This window comes from Pinus tabuliformis, chromosome X (assembly GCF_031772625.1).
Source record: "Pinus tabuliformis cultivar Carrire ecotype Pingquan chromosome X, CPIR1, whole genome shotgun sequence".
NCBI classification, from domain to species: domain Eukaryota; kingdom Viridiplantae; phylum Streptophyta; class Pinopsida; order Pinales; family Pinaceae; genus Pinus; species Pinus tabuliformis.
In genome coordinates this window covers 822187749-822207405 of record NC_142308.1, presented here as the reverse complement: position 1 = coordinate 822207405, position 19657 = coordinate 822187749, and positions in this window count along the sequence as shown.

Sequence of the window (19657 nt, the reverse complement as noted above, 5' to 3'; positions counted from 1 at the left end):
AAATTACTTCAGATATGGAGGACCTTATTTCATTTTGTGGATGATTCAACAGTCTAACTGGATCATGCCATGTTTCAATTTTGAGTTGTAGAATAGATGAAGAAGTCTGTCAAACAGCCTAATCTTGGCAGACAAGTAGTTCAGGTAGAGAAACAAAGGTTCCCAAAGTCTAATCTGGACCTTGGAGGAGATAAGGTGGGAGTAGAAGTAGATAGATAAAAAAAGGAAAAAGCCAAAGAAAAGAAAAGGCAATTGAGGGTTGCAAGTCTAAGTGCCCCTCCAAGAAGAAACAAAAAATGTTAGGTGAAATAGTTGGGTAGGCAGTTGTGGTTGCAGAAGGGATATGTTCACCATTACACAGTTGTCACAAGATGTTTTGCCAAGGCAATAGATATATCAGCAAACAAGGTGGTGAATTCCATGGACTCACAGCAAAGAGCATCACTAACTTCTCTTTTCCCCCTCTACTCCATCACTAACACCCCCTTTCTAAACCCCCCACCTTCACTTATACTAACTCCTAATTCTACTATTTAGCTCCCCTATTTTACCCCTACCCCTAATAATACTAACACTAAGGTGTATAAAGCCCCAAATCTTATGTATATTCCCTCCCCTAGGCATAATAGCCGAGCATTCTTCAAAAAGGGACCATAATGGCATCTGGCCACTTTGGTGAACCTATTCCACCCCTTTCCCCTTTGCTGCAAGTCAATTTACCCTCAAATCACCTCTGCATTGGTAAAACCCCTCTCCAAACCCCTTTGGCCTATAAAATCCTTTGCAAACCTTACAAAAATCAAAATCCGCCTTCGGCACACTCCCAAATGCGAGCGCAGGTGATTTGAATAAAAACATTTGAAAAAACCATACAAAACCCATAAATTTTATATTTTCCGCCCATATTATCGAACGTACACCTTCCTCCTCCGTCAGCCGTCGGATCAAGCCCATCAGATCCGACGGTCCTCATCAATATCGGAGCACATCCGATGGCCGCACGTTATGTCCCGAGAAGATGACGTTGCGCCTTGTCATGCTTCCGCCACGCGTCAAGCGCTCACCCATCTCGGAGCTCCGTCTGACACCCTCCGCGCCGTACTCAAACCGCCCCGAGAAACCGCGGCGGTTAAGGCTATAACCGTGACCGCTACGGTTTGACCACCACCGGTTCGCCGCTGACCCAGCGCCACGTCTTTCTCCGCTCGTACCCGCCTTTCTTATTGGTCCACCTCACTGCTGACTGGGCTGCCACCTCACCGCCCCGTTGACCAGTCGTCTGCTGCCACGTCCTCCCCGATGACGTCAGCCGACGTCACGTCACCATGACCCACCAATGACGTCATGCTGACGTCATCATAAAAAGCGCCAAGTTGGTAAAAAACCCATATTTACCAATTTTACCCGTGTTTTTCGTCATTTTACTGTTGTGTCTGCTGAATGCTCTGCTTAACCGTTGCTGCCCGAATTTTCGCCAACCTGTGAAATTCGACCAAGGCGACCGCTCCAGTACCTGCGCCACACCTAACCACGACCTCTGCACGTCGAATTACAGGTATTTACCCTGCTCTGCCCTCCATACGACCTGCATTCTTCTCTAAGCTACTCACAGGCACAATAGGACCGTAAAACAAATTTTTCACCGCTGGAACCAAATTATACCTCCACCATTGTCCCTGTGAAGTCCCAAACTTCCCTGCAGAGTGCTAACAAACCGCAATTCAGTTGAAAACCCCTCGTCCTCCGTGTTCTCGGTCAATGCCCCTCTGAACACCTCTGAAATACTACCAGGAGCCAAAATTGAACACCAAAAAGAGCCTCTGTAACCAATTACCAGCAGTATTTCAATTTCTAGCTGGTAAATTCCCTTCTGACAGTTCAGAAAATCAAGTTTTACCACAGAGGGCAATCTGCAGTCTGTTTTGCCACTCAATTGTCCAATTGCAACTGTTTATCCTTTCACAAGCTATGGAGACTCCCATTGCTCTCAATATTAAGCCTATCAATGCCCCCCACCAAGAATTAGCATGGCAAGCCCTGGGAGACATGGATTACCAGATGTTGGACTGGTCCTATGGGAACTAAGTATAATATAATGTTAAATGAATGAGAGCCCAGCACATGAGTGGAGCAGATATCCTGGGAATTGGGAATCAAATTTGCCCATATACAACCTTCCCCAAGTAATCCATGCCAGAACTTATCTACAGTTGCCAAGAGCGCTATGACCCCAGCCAAAGGGCAGTCATTAGCCCCACAGGCCTAGTACTGTTTCAGATCACTCCAGAGAGTATAAATCAGATGCTGCATTTCCATACAGCCAAGAAGTTGACCCCTCTTTCCATGCAAGATTTGATAAAGAGAGAAGCAGCAGCCGAATGACCAGATTGTGAAGATCAACCAGCTATTTGTTGCACCTAGCTCTGAAGCAGTCAGAACCCCTCCCATTGGTTACCAATACCTGAATGAGTTGGGCAAGATGATGGTGGACTTGATTAGCTATGTCCTAGGATTCAGAGGACTAGAAGATGTAGATGAGTGCATATTGGCAATGCTGTCCATATTTGCCCCTGGTAAGCCTCCAGCTATCCACTATGATTATGCTACTTATATAGCTGAGAAGATTCATGACCAGTTCATGAACTTGAAGAGGGAGAGGCTGTTCAAATACACCTCCTACATATACCATCTGTTCTTGTTCAACCAGCCAGCTACCTTCTCTGTCCCTTTGAGGCCACTCAACGCCCAAGGAACCCCAAGATCAGTTGTCTTTTGGACCCCAGTGTTCCATCGTACCTCAGTATCACCTTATACATACTGTGAGTTTATTGACTTATTTGTCCATCCAGCCCTGACAGTGCTGCAAGGTGCCCCTCCTCCTAGACTGACAGAGGAGATGAAAAGAATTCTTCATTTGAACAAGCTTTACAACATTGGCAACTGGTACTTCTACCAGAATCACACAGTCATTAGGGTGTATGGATGTGAATTAAATCCATTTAGACTGCCGAGGTACGTTCCCATGAGACTGTTTGCCTTAGAATACTTCAGGCAATTTGGGAACTCAGATTACCTACACTTTCAGAGTAAAAACAAGAAATCACAGTTGAAAGTGAGAAATCAGCTAGGTCCCTTCTTATACAACAGAAAGGAAGAAGGCTGGAAAGAGGCAGACAGGATCCTGGAAGGACTCCAATTGAAAACCAGTTTTGAGTGGATTCCATATGACCCTAACCACTCTATTTCTCTCAGGAGGATCAGGTATAAGTTAGGCAACTATGCACATGCAAGACTACCTGAAATTGAGAAATATGCAAATGCACCAGACTGGGAAGAGGGCACATTAATAGAGCAAATGACTAGTGAAGAAATATTTGAGCAAGAGGCTAGAAATGTCCAAAAACAAGCTGACTTGGAAACTTGTGGACAGGTGCCTACTTCCTACAGGAGGCAAATTGGGGCAGCCACCACAACACCAGCAACACAACAGCGAACTGCCGAGCAGACAACCCAATCAGCAAGCAAGGACAAAGGCAAACAGGTGGAACAACCACCTACATTAACAGAAGAGCAGGTTGACACTTTGTTACAGCAGCAAGAAGAAATGGAAGAACGGGAGTTGGGGCAGCAACAAGATAAATCACAAACTAGTGAGCAGCAGCCATTACAGCAAAATAAAGAGACAGATTTGCCCGGATCTACAGAACAGCAGCCCCAAACAGAGTTGTCTCCAAGAACAGACATCAATGTGGACAGCTCAGTCCTCCAAACACCCCAGAAGGAGGACTTAACCAGAAAGAGAGAGAGAGAGACTCCCCAGACTTCATCCTTTATCAGAGGAGAGAAGAGACAAAGATTGAATGACTCCCAAGAGGAGGACATGGCAGTAAGGCAGGCCATGGGCATGGGCCCACCCAGTGGAGAACTCTCGGCCAGCTCATCTCAAAGAGGACCAGATATGACAATGGGAGGAGAGGTCAGCTCTTCTGGCCAGCATAGAGAGGGGCACTCAAGCATAAAGCAGCAGTTCATAGAAATCAAGAGAAGGAGTGATCCCATAAAAGTGCAACTCTATGATCACTTGTTAAAACTAGCTCCCAGCAACCAGCAGAGACTAATGTCTGCTTTTGATGTGAGTGAGGGAAAAATGATAATGAGCCATTTCATGCCCACAACTCTACATCCTCAGTCCACCTCAGACTATTTAAGAACCAACATGGAGGTTCTGGCTAAAGATATTCACCCCATGGATAAGATAGAGTTACACAAGCAAACGGGTGAAATGGTGTACGCCTCCCTGGCAGATGAGACACTGGAAAATTACAAGTTAAAGAGCAGCCTAGACAATACATCATCCCAGCTGGAATTGGAAAGAGCATCCTCACAGGCCAAGGACAACAGAATCAAATCCTTGGAGGAGGTAATCATAGAGATTGGACATGATCCCAAGGATGTCAAGGGCATCCAAGAACTGCTGAAAATAAGGGATGCTGACATGGCAGCCCTAAGAAAGAAAATCAAGCTCCCGGCCACCATCCATCCACAAACAGATGAAGTTGCCCAGCAGAGGCAAGAAAAAGATACCACAGACTTGCTGGTATCCTTATACAAGGAGCTGGTTAGGACTCAAGACCAGCTAGGGCAAACTGAAGCTGCAAAGGCAGCGCTACAAGAAGCCATGAAGCAGAAAGGGGAAGGTCAATCCTCCCAGCCTCCTCCAATAATAATAAATCTCGAGGAAACACCTCCGATCATCACTCCTCCTCCTCAGCAAACAGGAGCTACAGCATCATCCACAGCCCCACAACAACATCAGAGCAAGCTGCTACCCTAGATATGCAGAAGCTACAAGCAGAGATCCGAGCTATGGAAGCTCAAATGAAAGAGCTGGATGAGCTCAAACAGAACTTGGCTAATGTTCATGAGAGATTTGATAAAAGCAAACAAAATGAGGCAGCCAAGGAAAGGGAGGTGAAAACCCTTAAGAGAAGGATTGCTGAGCTGGAAAAGGAGCTTGCACTGGAAAGGGTGACAGCTGACATGAAAGCAGTGTTGTGGAGCAACATTGGGAGATCCATTGCCAAACAGTGGCAATACATTGAAACCATGGATGAACAAATGGTGCTCATCACCAAAGCTAACAAAGAGATACAAAGAGCAAGGGCAAGCCTTGGGCACATGCCAGAAGCAGCTACCAGGATGATCAATATCCTGAATTACAAGACCAGCACTCAATTGGCCACCATGGGAATCAACAACAGAACAGAAACAATTGCCATAGCCAAGAGAGTTGTTACTCTGAGAAACTTGATTGGAACCTTGGAAAGAAGGACACAAGATATGCAGACAGAAATCAACAGGTTCCTGGAGAAGTTTGTAACACTGCAGAACAGAGGCCTCCCCAACATTTTGAGCAGTGTGGGTAGACTGCTCACTTTGGACAACTATAATAAGAGAATTGATGCCCATGCTGTGGCAGAGATTGCAAAAGCTCCCAGCAGTTCAAAGGACACAGGGCCAGCCACGGGACAAATGATGTATGATAGAGTGGAGAACCTGTTTTTTCTCATGAATGAGATAGATCATCTGTTTGATACACCTCCCAATTTCTTTAAGTTCACAGAGGCAGATGAAACTCTAGGGGCAATTTTGGCACATCAACTGCCCACACAGGATGTCTGGAGGCATTTGACTCAGACAATTTTGACAGGACAGAACCAATAGCGCAGAAGGAAAGAAACAGGTACATACAGCGACAATTTTGGGAATTAATACCCACAGGAAAGGACAGAGGCTGAGCCAACTCAGCCAGACCAATGACTCACCACCTGCAGCAGTCAAAGTCATAATGGACAGGTCCGAGATACAGTGTACCAGCCTACAGTCGGGTTCTCCATGCATTAACTCCAAATATTCAGACCGACTTAGCTATTCCCAGTAATCTGAAATATCTTCTGACAGAGCATTAAAATGCCTGTACTATGTATTAAATGCTGTATTAAATTCTGCCCATAATATCTTAGATAGTTGGTAAAGAAGTAAATCTGAGATAACCGAGGACTCAGATATTTTGTAAAGAATGACTAGTATATATTCACCCTTCACAGCAGTGAAAAGGGTTGGTTGGTTGGTCGATATTTGATAATTCTCCTAGAAGAGCTCTGGATGATTGTAATTTTTCAGAGAAACTAATACAAAGAAAGCATGGAATTTCCAAGGCTGAGTGTTATCTGATGTCTTGTGGTGAAGGATGCATGTTACAGGATTCCATGGGTGTTGCATAAGACTATAAGTATTCTCAAATCTCTTTGTCGTGTCTGCTTTGAGTCTTTTGTTCTCTTTACTGTTCTTATGTTTACACTTGATAGCAAGGTGAATGATTAGTACCAGGATTTAAACATGTTTACCCTGGACTCAAACTGAGCTACTATAAATGTTTTCCTCTTATACAGTAACAGAATTGTAATTCTTAAATGCTGCAATTCAGAACTGTGTATTTATTATAACAGTCATTCTCAGGGATTCAACTCTGCCCCTAAGACATCTGTTTCTCCTCTTAAATCTATCTGTTGGGAACATATAATAAATAGTGAAAATTCTTTAATGCTTTCACTGTTCGTGCTAGCTGTTTCCAGTCTTTTAATCAAAATCTGTCTTATTAAACACCCAAGTGGCCCTGTAAGTCCCATCTTTCATCCCAAAACTTCAAATACATACAGCTGCAGACTCCATTGCCCAATGGTACTCAACTTCTCAGAAAACTACTTCACCAGAACCTAAAAGGAATTTTCAACCAAACACAAACACAAACACAGTGCATAATAGCTAGCCTAAAACCCTACAACAAACAGCTACATATCATAAAGAGAGAGCCCTCTCTGATCACTGTTAGGCTAGAAACAGTGATCCAAAGACTGGTTAGTGGTTACCCCGGCCGTATTCCCTTGGGAGTCATAGGGAACAACCTGGGTGTTAACATAAATGGCGACTCCACTGGGGACCAACTATTCAATTACTATCTATCTTCCAAAGCTTTCATCAAGCCTGAAACTAGCCAAGACATCTTAGGACTGTTTTTTCAGTCTTAGGGAAGAGCTAACTAGGGAAACTTATCCTAGCCTTGAAACATATATAGTCATTCCAGAGTTCTTATTTTGCCCTTGTAAATACTAAACTTCTGTATAAAGTTCTGAAAGAACACTTAGAAGCTGGCTCCTAAAAGAAACCCAAGGCATACTAGGGCACACCCTGACCCTGATCAACCCATCATTGTTGATAACCCTAATATCATCCCAAAGAACATAAGGAAACAGCACAAGCAGGATAAACCTGCTGATTCAGATATAAGGTCAGACCAACCCATCCTCATTCCCACTCCTTGCAAAGTCCTTTTTCGTTCCACACCCAACTCCCCTAGTTCATCTTCAACCCCTCAAAGTCCTACCTTTCCATCTTCACCATCTGCACATACTCACTCAGCCAGTTCTCTACTTGTTACCCATCCTATTAACCCCAGTACACCTGTTATCCCAGTTGTCCCATTTGTTCCTATCAACCCTATTAACCCTATAAACATGGCTAACAGATATGCACCATTGCAGATTCCAGCCAATGCGCCAGCCCTACCCCAAGATTATCAAACCAAACTCTCATTTTTTGATTCCCATGGCCCTTTGACAGCCATCCAGCATGCTAAAAAGATGCAAGACCACTTTGAGACCTATGAAATTGATGATGACAGTGTCAGGATGAGAATCTTTGTTCAAAGCTTGACTGGGGATGTCAGAACTTGGTTTAGATCCTTGAATGCAAATTCCATTGCAACCCCTGAAGTTTTATACCACGAATTTACTAACAGATGGGAGAAAAAGAGAGATCCCCACCACATACTGGGTGAATATAACACTATTAAAAGAGGTCCCCAAGAAACGGTGTTGGAATATTGTGCTAGGTTTAACAACATATACAATGCTATTCCCCAGAACTTAAGGCCCCCTCCTGATTTGGCCCTTTATAACTTCCCTGATGGTTTTGACTCGGATATGGCTTATCAGTTGAGAGAAAGAGACCCTCCAACCCTTGCAGAAGCCCAAAGAGTTGCAGTCACTGTAGAGGCCAACCTAATTGCCAAAAGAAACAGGGCAAAGCTGGAAAAGAAGGTTGGTTTCAAGGAAGAGCCCTCGGGCTTTGATCAGAAGTTGGATGCAATACTAAACAGCATGAAAAGACTAGGTGAGAGAGTGGAATCAGTAGAAAGAAAGTCATCCTGGGAAGCGCCACAAAACAATACTCCTAGAAACCCAAATTTTAGGAGAACACAAAACCCCAATACAGGAAAAACAGGTGCTGACCAAGATATCAGACCACCTTTTCAAGAAAATTATGCAGAAACTTCCTCAGCTAATCAGCCCAATGAAGATCCTGAGATCAATTTAATAGGGCTGGATGGTAAAAGCCATGTTTTCCTAACACAGGAAGACCATGATGAGGATGAAAACAAAACATTCCAAACACAATCAGGAGAATCCTTTGACTTCAAGCAAGGATATGATACTGCTGTATATGAAGTTCATAAGCAGTACAAACTAAGAAGTCGGACTGTGAATGCAAATCAACCAGAAAAGGTAAAGGATAAACAACAATCTAAAGAAGACAGTCATTGAACCTAATCACAAAACAAACTTACCTGCAAAGGAAGTAGTGGTTGAGGAGGTCACTGAACTTCTGCCTACATCACAAGAGCCCACAGCAACTTCATCCTCCCACCCAAACCCGAACATCACCCCTCAAGACATGGGCATGAGGGGCAGGTTCCAAAATCAAGATGAAATCCAACCAGAAGAGTCATTGAACAAGGAAAGGACTGCTGTCCGTGACCTTAAAATTCAGATGGATAAACCCTTTGACTTAGGAGTAGAGATAGGCAAGTTAAAGGTAGCAATTCCCCTCTCAGAGTTAGCAAAGCATGACATATACAAACAACAGATCAAGAAATCCCTTCAGCTCACCAACAACAGAGATGATGTAAATGTGCTAGATGACACTCCAGAATTACTGTTTGGTCCAGAGGTAGATGGAAAAACAGTAGTCACAGGGGTTTTACCTTTTTATGTCAGTTTGCATGTTCATGATAAAATACTGCACAATGCAATGTTTGACTCAGGTGCATCTCATAACCTCATGCCAAAAGCAGTCATGGAAAGATTAAATTTGGATATAACAAGACCATACAAAGACCTGTTTTCTTTTGATTCTAGTCAAGTCAAAATGCTTGGCCTGATTAAGGATTTGTGTGTGTCCTTGTTCAATTTCCCAACAAAACCATTTTGATGGATGTTGTTGTTGCTGATATCCCACCCAATATGGGATGCTACTATCAAGATCATGGGGAGCAAAGCTTCAAGGCTCCCTGCAGTTAGACATGTCATATGCAACCATCTCTGTCTTTGGACAACCAAAAAGACTTTATAGGGAAACACTCATGAAGTATATGGTTAGCAGTGAAGAGAAACCCCAAAATTTTCCAATATATGCTGTCCATTCAGACGTAGACTCTTACATCCTCTTTAATGACAGCATAGGCCTCTCGGGCAGTCACATTAGTACGGAGACATTTAAACAGAGCAAAACATCCCTCAAACAAATGGCACCTGCAAAAATTTAATCAGCCCAACAATACCCATTCACCCTCCTTTAGTTGTCAAAAATTGTCAAACAAATGATGAAGCTACCCTGGAAAACAAATGGGAGAAGATACCCCAACTCATGCTCACACTGCCATCCCATGAACAGAACCTCAAATCTCCTGAACAGCAGGATAGTCTGTGGGTCCTAGAGTTTGACGGCTCAGTTAACAAGTTAGGGGCAGGGGCTGGAGTGTGGATACATAACAAAGAGAAAGCCTGTGCACAAGGCAGGGCTTATAGATTGAACTTTAGATGCACTAACAACATGGCAGAGTATGAAGCTCTGCTACTAGGCCTCAAAATTGCAAAATCATTACAAGCGCATAGCCTCTCAATCATGGGGGACTCTGATCTAGTAATTCAACAAGTAAAAGGGGATTTTGTCACCAATGACAAAAGATTAAGGTCCTACAGGTCTGCTGTAATTGAAATACTAGAAACTTTCTCCGAGTTTGTTCTCACAAAGATTCCAAGGGGCCACAATCTCCATGCTCACAGCTTGGCAACATTTGCCAGCACCTTCAAATTCCCACTACAACCCAACAATTGTTTCACAGCAGAAGTCAAATATAGGCCTTCTATTCCAAACAATGTCAAAGAATGGCAAGTATTTGAGAATGATAGGCAAATAAACAACTTTTTAACTTTGCAACAAGAGTTTACAGGATTAAATATTGACCTTGAGACAGCAAGTCAATCTCAAATTGTTGATGGAGCAAGTCAATCACAATTACAGTTTCAACAATCTGCTCACCCAATGTCACTTAGGACAGCAAAACAATTACTCAGCCCAACCATTTTCAACAATGAAAACATTCAACAAATTAAACAAATGGACTGTGAAGAGGTGAGCAACATTGAAACTGAAATTATACAACTCAAAGACAACTTCCTCCCAGCAGGCCTTACCCCACTAGAGGACATTTTTGACTCAAATGATGTCCCCAGGAAACCAAAGATGCAGCCATTAGATGCAAGAGTTGAAGAATGTAATATTGGCACTATGGAAAAGCCTAAGATAGTCAAGCTGTCCGCCTCTTTGCCCCCGATCAAAAGCCCAAATATGTTGATCTCTTTAAAGAATTCCAAGATGTCTTTGCCTGGGGTTATCAAGACTTGAAGTCTTATGATACCTCTGTTATACAGCACACCATTCCCCTCAAGCCTAATCAAAAACCATTCAAACAGAAATTGAGAAGAATCAATCCTGTGCTTCTTCCGTCCATTGAAAAGGAATTACAAAAAATGTTCAAAGCTGGGATCATAGCACCAATCAGGTTTTCTGACTGGATTTCAAATTTGGTCCCTACAAGAAAGAAAACTGGTGAGATTAGACTTTGTGTAGACTTAAGGAATTTGAACCTAGTATCACTCAAAGACAACTATCCCTTACCCAAAATGGACCACATCCTCCAAAGAGTAGTAGGAGCATCAAGAATATCATTGTTGGATGGCTTCTCAGGTTTCAATCAAATCCTGGTACACCCTGACGATCAAGACAAAACTGCATTTACTACCCCATGGGGAACTTTCAAGTATGTGAAAATGCCATTTGGTTTGAAAAATGCAGGGGCGACATTTCAAAGAGCAATGGACATTGCTTTTGCAAAAGAAATTCATGATTTCTTGGTCATTTACTTAGATGATCTTACACCCTTCTCAAAATCTGACCAAGAACATTTGAAACATTTAAGACAGATTTTCATAACATGCAGAAAATATGGCATTTCCTTGAACCCCAAGAAGTCTTTATTTGGTTTGGAAGAAGGGAAACTTTTAGGACACATCATTTCAAAGGATGGCATAAGAATTGATCCAGAAAGGATACAAGCGATCCTACAAATGCCTCACCCTAGGAATGTCAAAGAGTTGCAAGGATTCTTAGGAAAACTCAATTTTTTAAGAAGGTTCATCCCAAATTTAGCAGAATTGATCAGACTGCTAAACAATATGCTAAAGAAAGATTCAAAGGTTAAGTGGACTGTGGAAGCAAAGCAAGCCTTTGAAAGCATAAAACTGGCTTTAACCCAAACCCCGGTATTAACTAACCCTCAGTTTGACAAAGACTTTATTATTTTTTCTTTTGCCTCCCAGCATACTATTGCTGCTGTTTTATTGCAGAAAGATGATCAAGGGAATGAAAAGCCCATTGCCTTCTTCAGCAGAGCTCTTAGAGATGCTCCTTTGAAATACCAAATAATGGAAAAACAAGCCTATGCATTAATCAAAGCTATCAAAGATTTTAGGATCTATATCCTTTACTCTCATGTTGTGGCTTATGTACCAAGTCCTATTGTTAAAGACATTCTCACCCAAGAAAACTTAGAAGGAAGGGGGAAAATGGATTGCAAACATACTTGAATTTGACATTGAAATCAAACCTACAAAGTTGATAAAAGGGCAGGGATTAGCTAAGTTAATGACAGAAGCAAATTTCCAAGCCTTAGATATAAACCAACTGGACAGTGAAACAGAGCTGGCGACTCCAAAGATCAATGTAGCCTTTGAACAATCTCCATGGTACTCTGATATCTGTTATGTGTTACAAAACCTGTGTGCTCCCCCAGGACTGTCCAGAACTAAGTCTAGGTTCCTAAAAATGAAAACATCTAAATTCTGTGTGTTAGATGAGAATCTGCTTTGGAAAAACCATGAAGGTATTTTGCTGCACTGTCTTCTTGAGAATGAAACTGATAAAATTATGCAAGAATTCCATGCTGGAGACTGTGGTGGACATCTGTACTGGAAATCCACTGTGGACAAGATATTAAGGGCTGGTTATTACTGGCCCATTATGTTCTCAGATATGAAGAAATTCACAACATCATGCCACAAGTGCCAACTGTTTGAAGGCAAAAGACAGCTGCTGCCACTTCCTTTGAGGCCCATTGCAACAGAGAGACCTTTTCAACAATGGGGCTTGGATTTCATTGGAGAAATTCACCCCTCATCTTCAGGACAACACAGATGGATTCTAACAGCAACAGACTACTTTACCAAGTGGATTGAAGCTGCCCCATGCAGACAAGCAAATGACTCAGTGATCATTCAATTCTTAGAGAACAATATACTGGCCAGATTTGGCTGCCCAGACAAGATAATAACAGACAATGCTGCTGCCTTCAAATCCAAGAAAATGATAAATTTTTGCCATAAATTTCATATCACTTTAGGCCATTCTACAGCTTACTATCCTCAGGGAAATGGTCTTGCTGAATCATCAAACAAAAGCCTGATAAACATCATAAGAAAGTGCTGGAAGAGAACAAAAAGAACTGGCACAAGAAAATAGTAAATGCTTTATGGGCAGACAGATTAACCACCAAAAGATCAATTGGGACCAGCCCATATGAGTTAGTCTACGGATTAGAGGCCAGGTTTCCCTCATCACTAGGGGTGCCAGTTATGAAACTTCTACAAGAAAGTCAAGCAGAGCCAAATGACATGCAAAGAAGGATCAACCAGATAATCTGTTTACAGCAGACCAGAGAACAAGTCTTCAACAGAGTGCAGATACTACAAGAGAAACTGAAAAAGGCCTTTGACAGAAGAACCAAAGCAGAAGACTTCAATCTAGGAGACAAAGTTCTAAAGTGGGATGCAAGAAGAGAAGACAAAGGGAAACATGGGAAGTTTGATTCTTTATGGAAAGGACCATTTGCCATCCAAGCAGTACAAGGTAATAATACTTATTTCCTTAAGAGCTTGACTGTGACTGAACCAGATGAAGGTCCTGTCAATGGCAGGATGCTGAAGCACTATTATGATGGTTCAATATGATGAGGATTCCGAAGGTTCATTGTATATATGCAATTGTATATATTCTCTTTTGATTTACATTGTATAAAGAGGTTTTCCCAAGTGCTGCAACTAGCAGCAACAGGCAGATAATATCAGAGGTTCTCCAAAAAAGAAACACACCATTTTGACAGGTTACATGCATAAGATCTCAAAGATCAAGATGGACATCCAAGGAACAAGGCAATCTGACCTGCTGTTCTTGGTCTTTCAAAAGAAAAACCATCCCCATGTGGAGCCACTGTTGGATGCCTATAGTAATAGGTTTCATATTTCATGATTGATTATTAATTTTCCAAATATGCTCTGCATTGTTAGCACAAAGATCACATATTTCCAGGTAATCAGAGGTGTGTGAAATTACTTCAGATATGGAGGACCTTATTTCATTTTGTGGATGATTCAACAGTCTAAACTGGATCATGCCATGTTTCAATTTTGAGTTGTAGAATAGATGAAGAAGTCTGTCCAAACAGCCTAATCTTGGCAGACAAGTAGTTCAGGTAGAGAAACAAAGGTTCCCAAAAGTCTAATCTGGGACCTTGGAGGAGATAAGGGTAGAAGTAGATAGATAAAAAGGAAAAAGCCAAAGAAAAGAAAAGGCAATTGAGGGTTGCAAGTCTAAGTGCCCCTCCAAGAAGAAACAAAAAATGTTAGGTGAAATAGTTGGGTAGGCAGTTGTGGTTGCAGAAGGGATATGTTCACCATTACACAGTTGTCACAAGATGTTTTGCCAAGGCAATAGATATATCAGCAAACAAGGTGGTGAATTCCATGGACTCACAGCAAAGAGCATCACTAACTTCTCTTTTCCCCCTCTACTCCATCACTAACACCCCCTTTCTAAACCCCCCACCTTCACTTATACTAACTCCTAATTCTACTATTTAGCTCCCCTATTTTACCCCTACCCCTAATAATACTAACACTAAGGTGTATAAAGCCCCAAATCTTATGTATATTCCCTCCCCTAGGCATAATAGCCGAGCATTCTTCAAAAAGGGACCATAATGGCATCTGGCCACTTTGGTGAACCTATTCCACCCCTTTCCCCTTTGCTGCAAGTCAATTTACCCTCAAATCACCTCTGCATTGGTAAAACCCCTCTCCAAACCCCTTTGGCCTATAAAATCCTTTGCAAACCTTACAAAAATCAAAATCCGCCTTCGGCACACTCCCAAATGCGAGCGCAGGTGATTTGAATAAAAACATTTGAAAAAACCATACAAAACCCATAAATTTTAATATTTTCCGCCCATATTATCGAACGTACACCTTCCTCCTCCGTCAGCCGTCGGATCAAGCCCATCAGATCCGACGGTCCTCATCAATATCGGAGCACATCCGATGGCCGCACGTTATGTCCCGAGAAGATGACGTTGCGCCTTGTCATGCTTCCGCCACGCGTCAAGCGCTCACCCATCTCGGAGCTCCGTCTGACACCCTCCGCGCCGTACTCAAACCGCCCCGAGAAACCGCGGCGGTTAAGGCTATAACCGTGACCGCTACGGTTTGACCACCACCGGTTCGCCGCTGACCCAGCGCCACGTCTTTCTCCGCTCGTACCCGCCTTTCTTATTGGTCCACCTCACTGCTGACTGGGCTGCCACCTCACCGCCCCGTTGACCAGTCGTCTGCTGCCACGTCCTCCCCGATGACGTCAGCCGACGTCACGTCACCATGACCCACCAATGACGTCATGCTGACGTCATCATAAAAAAGCGCCAAGTTGGTAAAAAACCCATATTTACCAATTTTACCCGTGTTTTTCGTCATTTTACTGTTGTGTCTGCTGAATGCTCTGCTTAACCGTTGCTGCCCGAATTTTCGCCAACCTGTGAAATTCGACCAAGGCGACCGCTCCAGTACCTGCGCCACACCTAACCACGACCTCTGCACGTCGAATTACAGGTATTTACCCTGCTCTGCCCTCCATACGACCTGCATTCTTCTCTAAGCTACTCACAGGCACAATAGGACCGTAAAACAAATTTTTCACCGCTGGAACCAAATTATACCTCCACCATTGTCCCTGTGAAGTCCCAAACTTCCCTGCAGAGTGCTAACAAACCGCAATTCAGTTGAAAACCCCTCGTCCTCCGTGTTCTCGGTCAATGCCCCTCTGAACACCTCTGAAATACTACCAGGAGCCAAAATTGAACACCAAAAAGAGCCTCTGTAACCAATTACCAGCAGTATTTCAATTTCTAGCTGGTAAATTCCCTTCTGACAGTTCAGAAAATCAAGTTTTACCACAGAGGGCAATCTGCAGTCTGTTTTGCCACTCAATTGTCCAATTGCAACTGTTTATCCTTTCACAAGCTATGGAGACTCCCATTGCTCTCAATATTAAGCCTATCAATGCCCCCCACCAAGAATTAGCATGGCAAGCCCTGGGAGACATGGATTACCAGATGTTGGACTGGTTTCCTATGGGAACTAAGTATAATATCCAAATGTTAAATGAACTGAGAGCCCAGCACATGAGTGGAGCAGATATCCTGGGAATTTGGGAATCAAATTTGCCCATATACAACCTTCCCCAAGTAATCCAATGCCAGAGCTCTACAGTTGCCAAGAGCGCTATGACCCCAGCCAAAGGGCAGTCATTAGCCCCACAGGCCTAGTACTGTTTCAGATCACTCCAGAGAGTATAAATCAGATGCTGCATTTCCATACAGCCAAGAAGTTGACCCCTCTTTCCATGCAAGATTTGATAAGAGAGGAAGCAGCCTGCCTAATGACCAGATTGTGAAGATCAACCAGCTATTTGTTGCACCTAGCTCTGAAGCAGTCAGAACCCTCCCATTGGTTACCAATACCTGAATGAGTTGGGCAAGATGATGGTGGACTTGATTAGCTATGTCCTAGGATTCAGAGGACTAGAAGATGTAGATGAGTGCATATTGGCAATGCTGTCCATATTTGCCCCTGGTAAGCCTCCAGCTATCCACTATGATTATGCTACTTATATAGCTGAGAAGATTCATGACCAGTTCATGAACTTGAAGAGGGAGAGGCTGTTCAAATACACCTCCTACATATACCATCTGTTCTTGTTCAACCAGCCAGCTACCTTCTCTGTCCCTTTGAGGCCACTCAACGCCCAAGGAACCCCAAGATCAGTTGTCTTTTGGACCCCAGTGTTCCATCGTACCTCAGTATCACCTTATACATACTGTGAGTTTATTGACTTATTTGTCCATCCAGCCCTGACAGTGCTGCAAGGTGCCCCTCCTCCTAGACTGACAGAGGAGATGAAAAGAATTCTTCATTTGAACAAGCTTTACAACATTGGCAACTGGTACTTCTACCAGAATCACACAGTCATTAGGGTGTATGGATGTGAATTAAATCCATTTAGACTGCCGAGGTACGTTCCCATGAGACTGTTTGCCTTAGAATACTTCAGGCAATTTGGGAACTCAGATTACCTACACTTTCAGAGTAAAAACAAGAAATCACAGTTGAAAGTGAGAAATCAGCTAGGTCCTTTCTTATACAACAGAAAGGAAGAAGGCTGGAAAGAGGCAGACAGGATCCTGGAAGGACTCCAATTGAAAACCAGTTTTGAGTGGATTCCATATGACCCTAACCACTCTATTTCTCTCAGGAGGATCAGGTATAAGTTAGGCAACTATGCACATGCAAGACTACCTGAAATTGAGAAATATGCAAATGCACCAGACTGGGAAGAGGGCACATTAATAGAGCAAATGACTAGTGAAGAAATACTTGAGCAAGAGGCTAGAAATGTCCAAAAACAAGCTGACTTGGAAACTTGTGGACAGGTGCCTACTTCCTACAGGAGGCAAATTGGGACAGCCACCACAACACCAGCAACACAACAGCAAACTGCCAAACAGACAACCCAATCAGCAAGCAAGGACAAAGGCAAACAGGTGGAACAACCACCTACATTAACAGAAGAGCAGGTTGACACTTTGTTACAGCAGCAAGAAGAAATGGAAGAACGGGAGTTGGGGCAGCAACAAGATAAATCACAAACTAGTGAGCAGCAGCCATTACAGCAAAATAAAGAGACAGATTTGCCCGGATCTACAGAACAGCAGCCCCAAACAGAGTTGTCTCCAAGAACAGACATCAATGTGGACAGCTCAGTCCTCCAAACACCCCAGAAGGAGGACTTAACCAGAAAGAGAGAGAGAGAGACTCCCAGACTTCATCCTTTATCAGAGGAGAGAAGAGACAAAGATTGAATGACTCCCAAGAGGAGGACATGGCAGTAAGGCAGGCCATGGGCATGGGCCCACCCAGTGGAGAACTCTCGGCCAGCTCATCTCAAAGAGGACCAGATATGACAATGGGAGGAGAGGTCAGCTCTTCTGGCCAGCATAGAGAGGGGCACTCAAGCATAAAGCAGCAGTTCATAGAAATCAAGAGAAGGAGTGATCCCATAAAAGTGCAACTCTATGATCACTTGTTAAAACTAGCTCCCAGCAACCAGCAGAGACTAATGTCTGCTTTTGATGTGAGTGAGGGAAAAATGATAATGAGCCATTTCATGCCCACAACTCTACATCCTCAGTCCACCTCAGACTATTTAAGAACCAACATGGAGGTTCTGGCTAAAGATATTCACCCCATGGATAAGATAGAGTTACACAAGCAAACGGGTGAAATGGTGTACGCCTCCCTGGCAGATGAGACACTGGAAAATTACAAGTTAAAGAGCAGCCTAGACAATACATCATCCCAGCTGGAATTGGAAAGAGCATCCTCACAGGCCAAGGACAACAGAATCAAATCCTTGGAGGAGGTAATCATAGAGATTGGACATGATCCCAAGGATGTCAAGGGCATCCAAGAACTGCTGAAAATAAGGGATGCTGACATGGCAGCCCTAAGAAAGAAAATCAAGCTCCCGGCCACCATCCATCCACAAACAGATGAAGTTGCCCAGCAGAGGCAAGAAAAAGATACCACAGACTTGCTGGTATCCTTATACAAGGAGCTGGTTAGGACTCAAGACCAGCTAGGGCAAACTGAAGCTGCAAAGGCAGCGCTACAAGAAGCCATGAAGCAGAAAGGGGAAGGTCAATCCTCCCAGCCTCCTCCAATAATAATAAATCTCGAGGAAACACCTCCGATCATCACTCCTCCTCCTCAGCAAACAGGAGCTACAGCATCATCCACAGCCCCCACAACAACATCAGAGCAAGCTGCTACCCTAGATATGCAGAAGCTACAAGCAGAGATCCGAGCTATGGAAGCTCAAATGAAAGAGCTGGATGAGCTCAAACAGAACTTGGCTAATGTTCATGAGAGATTTGATAAAAGCAAACAAAATGAGGCAGCCAAGGAAAGGGAGGTGAAAACCCTTAAGAGAAGGATTGCTGAGCTGGAAAAGGAGCTTGCACTGGAAAGGGTGACAGCTGACATGAAAGCAGTGTTGTGGAGCAACATTGGGAGATCCATTGCCAAACAGTGGCAATACATTGAAACCATGGATGAACAAATGGTGCTCATCACCAAAGCTAACAAAGAGATACAAAGAGCAAGGGCAAGCCTTGGGCACATGCCAGAAGCAGCTACCAGGATGATCAATATCCTGAATTACAAGACCAGCACTCAATTGGCCACCATGGGAATCAACAACAGAACAGAAACAATTGCCATAGCCAAGAGAGTTGTTACTCTGAGAAACTTGATTGGAACCTTGGAAAGAAGGACACAAGATATGCAGACAGAAATCAACAGGTTCCTGGAGAAGTTTGTAACACTGCAGAACAGAGGCCTCCCCAACATTTTGAGCAGTGTGGGTAGACTGCTCACTTTGGACAACTATAATAAGAGAATTGATGCCCATGCTGTGGCAGAGATTGCAAAAGCTCCCAGCAGTTCAAAGGACACAGGGCCAGCCACGGGACAAATGATGTATGATAGAGTGGAGAACCTGTTTTTTCTCATGAATGAGATAGATCATCTGTTTGATACACCTCCCAATTTCTTTAAGTTCACAGAGGCAGATGAAACTCTAGGGGCAATTTTGGCACATCAACTGCCCCACACAGGATGTCTGGAGGCATTTGACTCAGACAATTTTGACAGGACAGAACCAATAGCGCAGAAGGAAAGAAACAGGTACATACAGCGACAATTTTGGGAATTAATACCCACAGGAAAGGACAGAGGCTGAGCCAACTCAGCCA